Raw genomic sequence first — 9912 nt, 5'->3', positions numbered from 1 at the left:
AAAAATATATATATATAAATTATTTCTTGATCAATACCTCATTTACGTATTCTTTTCAACCCAGTTGTTCAAATTGAATAACAGTTATAAATAACGTCCTCTTAGAAAATGATATCTAAGTACAATAAACAAGGAATGAACAGTGAACATATTCTGTAAGTGGCAGTTAACAGAATTATTTTGAGATTAGCTAAAACAAAATTCATTCTGAAGACCTATAACACATAACACTGTAAAGTATCTCAAAACATTAGTCACCAGTGTAAAACCAAGGCAAAATTCGTCTTATCACTTTAATCCTTGGGCTAACTAATCATGAAGATCTATACACACACACATATTTATGCCCATGCATACGACACCTGATTGTGTGCGCTATACAAACAAATACCTAGTTTTTCAATTGCTGTCTTACATTTATGGAAGTATTAAACCAGTGGCAGGTTCTACCTGCTTCATGTGGTGAGGAGGGCCTTCACATGCAGGAATAAAAATAAATATATATGTACATAACCTTAAAAGAGAATATTAAATGCACAAGACATAGCAGTACACGGTAATGCCAGCGAAAGCTTGAGAGATTAAAATGGAAGTTTTTAATATCACGTTTAAAGGAAAATTTCAAAGGACGTCATTAAAGGTAAAATGCAGAATATCAGGGTCATTCAAGTTTAGACTTAAGCTATGTCATCTAATGAATAGAGCACACAATGAAAGTAAACTTACTGCATTAGTGATATAAAGTAAACTTCCCCCTATGTCTCATAGAAGTCATGGTAGGAGCTGTGTGTAAAAGACAGATTAAAGAGAGAGCACCTCTGTATATGTGGATAGTCTCATGTGGGCTGGGCCAGATCAATATGTAAATTTCACAGGCCTTCTAAATATGTTGGCGCACCTATCTTTACTTGAACTGTTTGCAAAACAGACTTAACTCTCTAAGGAGAGTGGGGGAAAGTCAACATTTAAGCAATACTAAGAACCTTAAGGAAGTGTTAAGATCAGCATAGTTGTCAGGACAATTTGTGTTCACACATTAGAAAGGAAATTATTAGGGGGAAAAAACAGAAATCTTCAGGTAAAAGAATAACTAGACCTCAAAGCATGTTGTTATGAAATAATAAGAAAAAAACAATAATCAATTACAAAAATAAGCATTTAGCTAACCAAATACCAGAAAAAGGTTGAAAAAAATTATGTGAGCAATTAATTTATAATTTCACATGGCAGAAATATAAAATTCACTGAATTGAGGGTACAACAGAGTTTTGTGTTGAGAAATGTCATCTACACTATAAATAGTCCCTGAAGTGGGGTCTTAAAAAGGAAATCAATAAAATAATTTTAAGAAGGGTTACAGAAATCAATTTATACATTCACATTAGCTGATGGCTTGATCAAGGTGATATGCTATGAAAGGCTAAAAGAAGCTTTCATTGTGATGAATGTATAAAACCAGAAAAGAAATCAGAGGAATAATGAGACTTAAAGTGATTTTGTTCCATGTAGTAAATAAACAGACATACTAACCATACTCTCTAGGCTGTCTTTTAAACAATTATATTGACATCTATGCCATCTGACAATCTATTAAGTTCGGAGATACACAGCACTTGGGTGTCAAATTCCTGAAAGAGTTAAACTCACATACATGCATGCATAGGCACACGCACGCACTCACGTGCACACACACACACACACACACACACACAGACACTTTTCCAGGGACATGGAAGCATACCTAATTAAATTCTTTTTTAAAGCTGAGAAATAAAATACTTTCTAAGAAGTATGTCACGTAACAGTAATTTATCTTAGAAATCACCACACAGGAAATAAGATATTTCTGATGCCTGTCTTTTTCTGTTTGTTTGCTTGAAAATGGAAAAGTTTGATCCCTCTGCCCTGAAACTTTGAAGAAACATTTGTCACAAACCTTGCATTTGAGTGGCACAGCAGCTTCTGCTAGAAGCTTTAAAGAAATATTAAACAGCCTATCAAACCCTATAGTGAAATCAAATCATCATTTTCCAGGTTGGTGCTCAGTGGGCTTAAGGGAAGGATTTGCTCGTGGATAAGCCAGAGTTTTCTGTCTTCCAAGAGACCAAAGGGTTTGGTTTAGAGTGCTGCTTCTGAAATGAACTCCTTGGAAGAACTTGAAATAAATTCTTAAGATTTCCAAGAATCCATAAGGATTCAAAGTGGGAACATCCTGCTCTAAATGTATTTTTTAGTTTGAACAAAGCCTCGTGTAATAGTCTGTAAAAACAAAACAAAAACCTGGGTAACACACATACATACCCACATATAGAGTGTATGGGTGTGTGTGGCTATATATCTATCTAATATATCAAATAAAACTTCCAGAAGCAAATATTTTCCTGGAAATGCTATACATCATTTAAATTTCTTTCTATATATCTTATTTTCATGACTATATTCTATAAATCATAAACGTTAAAATCCAAACAGAATAAAAGTGACAGACTACTATTCTATCATGCATAAGGTAGATATCATAAAAATTCAGAATTCTAAAATATCAGAACCCTGCAACTGTTCTGCATGTTTCTCTGTGACAGTTGGTTATCCGCTTGAATGAAAGAAATGACAACTAGTCAGGGGTACAGCAAAACCTTCCCTTTAGTATCTGCACACTTAAACTTTGAATAATAGAGAAGTTCAACTTACCTATTAAACTTCATTTTAGCCCTAACGTTTTAGTAGCATCATTAAAGTTTGTTTCACATTAGGGGGCACTGACAATGGACTTGATAAAGGAATTTACCTTATGGTTAAGTAGAAAGAAATCTTCTATTCTGAAGTAGGTTTAAATAACATCAGCTGTGTCTTTATGCAAGTGTCTGTCATCCTCATCGTTCTCCAACAAGCAACCAAGGACTCAAATCATGTTCATTCTCACCATCCCCTTTCAGATTCCGGAAAGTTGCTCTTCTCTTTTGTCCGGAGGTTGTGACTTAAGTAAACAGTAGCAGATTATGGAATCTGAATTGCTATGGAATGTCACCCTAAATGACTCTACTGGTCCTCCTAGTTTTGCACTGGTTGATTAGTACATTTATCCTCAGAGATTGCTAACACAACTGTTTTCCTGGCTTTCAGGGCCCAGGGCCCTCAGTTGTGGTATTTAGCAAGCAAACTGTCTTACTCCACATTGCTTCCTGTTCATGGGTAAAGATACAAATGTGAATCGAGATGTTTATGTTATCCAAGTGTGTTTCAGTGTACTCTGTAGTACACCTTTTGTTAAGGACACAGGGCTTTCCTGTTGAGAGTGAATACGCTGAGATCCTCATTGTTTTCCCAATCTGTGTGTACAAGGCTTGGGGCACCATCCTCCATGCAGTCCAAGGACTAAAAACATTTTCTGGACATGATCCAAGACTGTTGCAGGCCTGTTTTTCCTTTCATTTTCTACAACTCCTCAGGGAAAACTGGATAATCACAGTAGGTTGAAGAAATGAGGACTACAGCGATTAATATTTGGAGGTGAAATAAGCCCATAAAAACCATACCATTTCATGCAACTCAAAATTAAAAACCACTAAATATTTCCCATGTTATAAATAAGTCTGTCCCAAAATATTATTTTTATAAGTTTCAGTATAGACTTCTCTCCTCCACAAGATTCCAGTTTTCATTTTTCCTTCTTTTCTTCCTTGGTTTACGTTGCATTTATCTGTCCTAGCTGATTTTTATTTGACATCACATTTTTATCTTTCTAATAGTTTTTCAAAATTAAATGTGGTTTTAGGTATGTAAGTTTGAAATTGCATCCAAATTAACTTACTGCAATTATACTTACAAAATCACAGCTATTCCTAAATTAGCAGAAACCATGAATTCATTTGTTCCTTCACTCTTTTATTTTTCTTAAACATCTTTATTGGAGTATAATTGCTTTACAATTGTGTGTTGGTTTCTGCTTTATAACAAAGTGAATCAGTTATACATATACATAAGTTCCCATATCTCTTCCCTCTGCGTCTCCCTCCCTCCCACTCTCCCTATCCCACCCCTCTACATGGTCACAAAGCACCGAGCTGATCTCCCTGTGCTATGCGGCTGCTTCCCACTAGCTATCTATTTTACATTTGGTAGTGTATATATGTCCATGCCACTCTCTCACTTTGTCACAGCTTACCCTTCCCCCTCCCCATATCCTCAAGTCCATTCTCTAGTAGGTCTGTGTCTTTATTTCCATCTTACCCTTAGGTTCTTCATGACCTTTTTAATTTTCTTTCTTAGATTCCATATATGTGTGCTAGCATATGGTATTTGTTTCTCTCTTTCTGACTTACTTCACTCTGTATGACAGACTCTAGGTCCATCCACCTCATTACAAATAACTCAATTTCGTTTCTTTTTATGGTTGAGTAATATTCCATTGTATATATGTGGCACATCGTCTTTATCCATTCATCTGATGATGGACACTTAGGTTGCTTCCATCTCCTGGCTATTGTAAATAGAGCTGCAATGAACATTTTGGTACATGACTCTTTTTGAATTATGGTTTTCTCAGGGTATATGCCCAGTAGTGGGATTGCTGGGTCATATGGTAGTTCTATTTGTAGTTTTTTAAGGAACCTCCATACTGTTCTCCATAGTGGCTGTATCAATTTACATTCCCACCAACAGTGCAAGAGTGTTCCCTTTTCTCCACACCCTCTCCAGCATTTATTGTTTGTAGAGTTTTTGATGATGGCCATTCTGACCGGTGTGAGATGATTCCTTCCCTCCTTTTATTGATACACTCACATTATCCACTTAATGGGTATTTCTGTTTTGAAAGACACCTACCTCCTGATGGCAGTTCAATACATAACCACGGGTTTCCAAATATTACCAAAAAATACTTTAGTTATAACTGAACCCTATTCTGCCACTTATTCCTTTAAGCTCACATTTATTTACCATCCTGTGTAGTAGAAAATATTTAAATTCTTCAAGCTATGAAACTAAAAAAAATAAAGATTAAACTAAATTTGTACTGTTTACTAAACTTTCTCTGGCTTATTTGCCATGTCATTTAGGTTAGGGAAAAAATGCTGTGGTGATTTTCCTTTTTAAGTCTTTTGGTGCAATTAATTACAGGGAAAACCTTTTCTTTCTATGATAAAACATTCTACCATTGAAGATGTCACCCTTTCAGGCAATCTTCCTCCAATCTCAGGTGAATAAAATTAAAATTGAAAATAGACAATATCTGTTTTTTGAAAAATTCCAACATGCATGTGTTAAGACGTGTTTTAGGAGATTGGCTTCAATTTTTTAAAGCTGAAACATAATGAATAAATATAACTAAGTTCATCCATTTTGATTGACTAAGTCATAATCTGGATGGGACATTTCTACATGCTTAAGAATTTCCCATTTTGATTGACTAAGTCATAATCTCGATGGGACATTTCTACATGCTTAAGAATTTTCCAGAGGAAAGGAAGATAGTAATGTTTCTTCAAGAACTTATCCTCAGATCCTTAGTACATCCTGTGTAGTGAGAAGCAACTAGTGTTCCGGAAGCCACAAGCAGCTGACTTTACTTTCAGAGATGCGCCTCAATATTGAGTACAGAAGGAAAGATTCAAAAGCTACCTCCAGGGCTTCCCTGGTGGCGCAGTGGTTGAGAGTCCGCCTGCCGATGCAGGGGACACGGGTTCGTGCCCCGGTCCGGGAAGATCCCACGTGCCGCGGAGTGGCTAGGCCCGTGAGCCATGGCTGCTGAGCCTGTGCGTCTGGAGCCTGTGCTCCACAATGGGAGAGGCCCGCGTACCGCAAAAAAAAATAAAAAATAAAAAAAAGATTCAGTAGCCCAAGTCAGGTATACCAAGATGATGACTAAGTTTCCCTAACCTGTGGGTAAAATAAAATTGCAAAGTCACCTCTCTAGCAAGTCACAGTGACCACTTGCTGACTAGATCCATTCCAGGAATGCCCCAGTAGAAACTGCCTGTGACCTCTACTGGTTACTGTTGACTATAAGAGATGGGGGAGGATAGATTCTTCTTTCTCCACGACTGGGAAGACAACCACTCTGCCTTACAATCTTAATATAAGAGACTCCAAAACATATATAATAATATTCATTCTAAGTATCTCTTCGGGTAAAAGTGGCCATCTATAATTTAACAGTCTTCCTGGGCATATATCTTCTCAAGAATAAAAGGTAGCCGCACATGAATTTGCCCTTTTAATATGGTGCTCTACTAAGATATTCCATCGTTGCACGTATACAAGCATAGGTAAGTTGGAGGGTTTGGACGATTTCAAATATTTTTGAATGTCATCTTATCACTTAGTATTGTAGTTATTACTGACAAGATCATAGTAAAATTACAACACCTGACCAACTCCTTCCATTTTCTTTTAGACACAATTTCTTATCTAAAAGCTTGGGACAGGGTGCCTGAATGTCTATACCATCTCATATATTCTATTCCTTAAGAGAAGAGAAAAATGCACGTATAGCTTAAACTGGACAAGAACAAAGCAAAACTCAGAGCAAAGTAAGAGATTTTAGTATTGCAGGCACTGGTCTTGAGTCCTACACTGTTAGGCTAGATAACTTCACAGTGATTATATAGGTGTAATTACCAGTTAGAAGTCCGATGAAAAAGTGCAAGGCCACCAATGTCAACGCACTTCAAAATGCTGGTTGGAGGATACGGAATTAACACTGATGACTCTGGTTGTGTTTGCCTTAAGTGCTGGGTCAGGTCACCGCTGTACATCAATCAGCCCCACCTCCAAGTATCCAAGAATGGCTGTGGAACTTTGATTGACCCTCCAGTGAGGCAGTGGGATTCCTAAACCAAAGTAAACCCTGCAGCCTATATTTGCCACGCTCTCCAGCTTGAAAATAAGCTGCTCTTCCCCCTGGTTCTTTCCTTAAAAAAAGAAACAATTACTCTGTGACATTTAAAAGAACACAGAAGCAACTCCTTCTCCAGGGATATCCCTACTTATTTTCTCATAGCAATTCCCTTGACTCTTTTCATCCTTCGTCTTTGTTTAGGACATTACAGTCTTCCTAGGAACCACATAACAACATGCACACTGGTCTTTAGGATAAGAAACAAAGCATCAGGGAATATTCTAGTTTGTGGAAAGCTGGAGATGCTAGCAACATTGGGCAGGATCTTGCAAAATGAGCAAGTTCAGGTTTACGATAGTTATGACATTCTTTTGCCATGTAAGATTACCAATATTTGGTGAGTATGCTATTATGTTTGCAACTCATAAGAATAAAGAAACTAAGACAAAAATAAAGATATTCTAAAAGCAAATCAAGCCATTACAGTATATGCTACATGAGACCAAAAAATGTATGATTTTCTCCATATCTCTTAAGGTAATAATTCTGTAAAGGTTAAAGTTGATGACATGCATCCTCATACACACACACACACATACTCAATGAATATTCATGATGTGGCCACTGTGTGCCTAGAATCCTGTCACAAAGAAGAAGAAAGCATGATCCCTACAGGGAGGTTTTCTGTAATGAACTTCAAATACTCGCATATAAAATGCAATGAGGGAGTACTGAATACTTTTAATCTACCATCTCGAAATGGGCAGCTACCCTAGTTGTGAATATTCATTCTAGAACTGTTTACTTAGTGTGTAATCAAAATCTGTAATTTAGTTATCTTTATCTCCTAAAATCTGGAAATTTTCATAAATGTAACAATGAGGTTTTTACTGCTGGAATTAATGGTCTCAAAGATTTACGAATTGGCTAGAAATATTACTGGCCTAAGTCTCTACCCTTACATTATAGGCTATAAAAACCCACTAAGCCCAGTTCAGAAATGGCCCATTGTCCAGCTCTTGATTTCAGGGCATTCCTGGTTGCCTGACTGGGACTGGATGGTTAGCTGAATTCTGTAGTTCGTATGTTAAGTCTGTGCCTCTGAGGAATCTTCCATGCAAGAACTACTGGGATACTTAAAAGGACTGGGTGGGGACTTCACAGAGCACATGGAGCAGGTTGGGTTCCTGCTGGCTACTTAACTCCTTCCATCAGAAGCCAATTCTGAGAAGGTTTCTCTGTAGCTGTCTTTCGAAGAGATCTATAGCTCACCCTACTATTGTTTATTGGAAGCTACCAATATTTACCAAGAAAACCCAATAATAGTGTGTGCCCAAATTGGCTTGGATAGTTTAGCAATGCTTACCTTCAAGGAGGTCATATATTAGAGGTGTAGCTCAGGCACAGAGGACAATTCTACATAAAGATTCCAGTGTAAACAACCACAAGTCTCCAGGCTCACAGGACATTCACATTTACTCAGATATAAATAGCCGTGACAGTTAGTTCAAAGACCTTTTACCCACTTCCATGTATGACACATTTTTTCTCTCTCTCGTTTGTGACCTTTATGCTACAAAATGTGAAGGAATTTTAAGAATCATCTAGTCTTAATCATTTAGCAGATGAAGCTTCAGAGGTCTGGGGAAATGCTCTTTTTACACTGCCCTAGTGGCAGTTAAAAAACAAAACTCCTCAGCTAGAATATTGCTCTCTTTTTCTCCTTTTCGCATATCTTGTCCCAGGATCTGGCCTGATATTTGCTAATGTATTACTTTAGCTTTTTTGTGTATGTCATTGTACTCTGTTCTTCTTCAGCAGTGCTAGTCAGTTTAATATTAATTTCCTGGATAACTGGAATAATTTACAACTCTCTGATTCCCATACACTGTACCCTGTTACTAGAGTGAAGTTAGTTTTTTAAAATTATTCTGGTTCCAATGCTCTTTTGGTTTTTTAAATTTTACTTTGTTTTAAATACGTTTTTTAAATTATTTAAATTAAGTTCTTAAATATAAAAGTAGAATACTATTTCTTCTCCCTTATAAGGACAACTTGAAAAGTTCTAAGAAAGGATAAGGGGGAGGACAAACACTTGTTAACATATTATCATGCTAAATGCTTCCATGTCATTATTTAAGTCTACAAAAAATTCTATAGGGCTTCCCTGGTGGCGCAGTGGTTGAGAGTCCGCCTGCCGATGCAGGGGATACGGGTTCGTGCCCCGGTCCGGGAAGATCCCACATGCCGCGGAGCGGCTGGGCCCGTGAGCCATGGCCGCTGGGCCTGCACGTCCGGAGCCTGTGCTCCGCAACGGGAGAGGCCACAACAGTGAGAGGACCGCGTACAGCAAAAAAAAAAAAAAAAAAAAATTCTGTAATTAGGTATTGTTAACCACATTTTTACAGAGGGCATAACTGACAGAGAAAATTAGAAAAATTAGAGAAATGCTAAGATTTCCAGGATTTGTATGAAATAGGTCACCTTGGGTTTATGCACCCAGACAAGTAATATCAAAGATTAGTCAGAAGACATAAGGATGCATGATCATGTAAGGCATTTTCTTGCCCATATCTAAATCCTTACCTTGTGTCAATATAAATCTCCCAGCAAATGCATTGTGCTATGCTACTGTGATGTTTCAGAATTATTTTCATATACAGATTATAGTTAAAATAACTCATTTGTTCACAAAATTACTTAATTTAATAAACTATTCCTCCTTGCACTAGATATTTCCGGGTCCAGAAATTATGAAAATAAAATAAATAAAACTCTAGCTTCATGGAATGACAGATAGACATATAGAAAAATTATTATAAAATCAAACAACAGATGGCCTAATGGAAGGTTTATGGTACAGTGGAAAACCTACAGAGCGGGGAGGTTTTAGGAGAGATGACAAACTTCTCAGAGGACCTGATATTCCAGCTTCTTCCTCAAGCATGAGTCAGAGAACAATTACCATGTATTGGCTAACACAGAGAACACACTGGCTAACATAAAGGCAGAGAATATTTCTCCATCTTTTGAAGGATACAGGAGTTTCTACCAGAAGCCAGTGACTTCAAGGA

The 9912-nt window shown here is 37.2% G+C and overlaps 1 protein-coding gene across 4 annotated transcripts in view; it reads right to left on the bottom strand.

Moving 5' to 3' along the window:
- LOC112390457 (platelet glycoprotein 4) overlaps nucleotides 1–9912 on the bottom strand; it is a 139636-nt gene that overhangs the window by 47092 nt on the left and 82632 nt on the right. Inside the window, exon 1 of one of the 4 annotated variants that reach the window (XM_024731410.1) lies at nucleotides 2789–3117. The exons of 2 other annotated variants lie outside the window; for them this stretch is intronic. The gene's annotated coding sequence lies outside the window, so the exon portion shown is untranslated. Of the gene's footprint in view, nucleotides 1–726; nucleotides 799–2788; nucleotides 3118–9912 lie in introns of those variants that run through there. One more of the 4 variants, XM_024731412.1, reaches the window with a different exon arrangement.

Source organism: Neophocaena asiaeorientalis, unplaced genomic scaffold (assembly GCF_003031525.2).
Source record: "Neophocaena asiaeorientalis asiaeorientalis breed wild unplaced genomic scaffold, Neophocaena_asiaeorientalis_V1.1 scaffold483, whole genome shotgun sequence".
Lineage (NCBI taxonomy): Eukaryota > Metazoa > Chordata > Mammalia > Artiodactyla > Phocoenidae > Neophocaena > Neophocaena asiaeorientalis.
The sequence above is the reverse complement of the archived record's forward strand: the minus strand, read 5'-3'. Positions and strand labels throughout refer to the sequence as shown.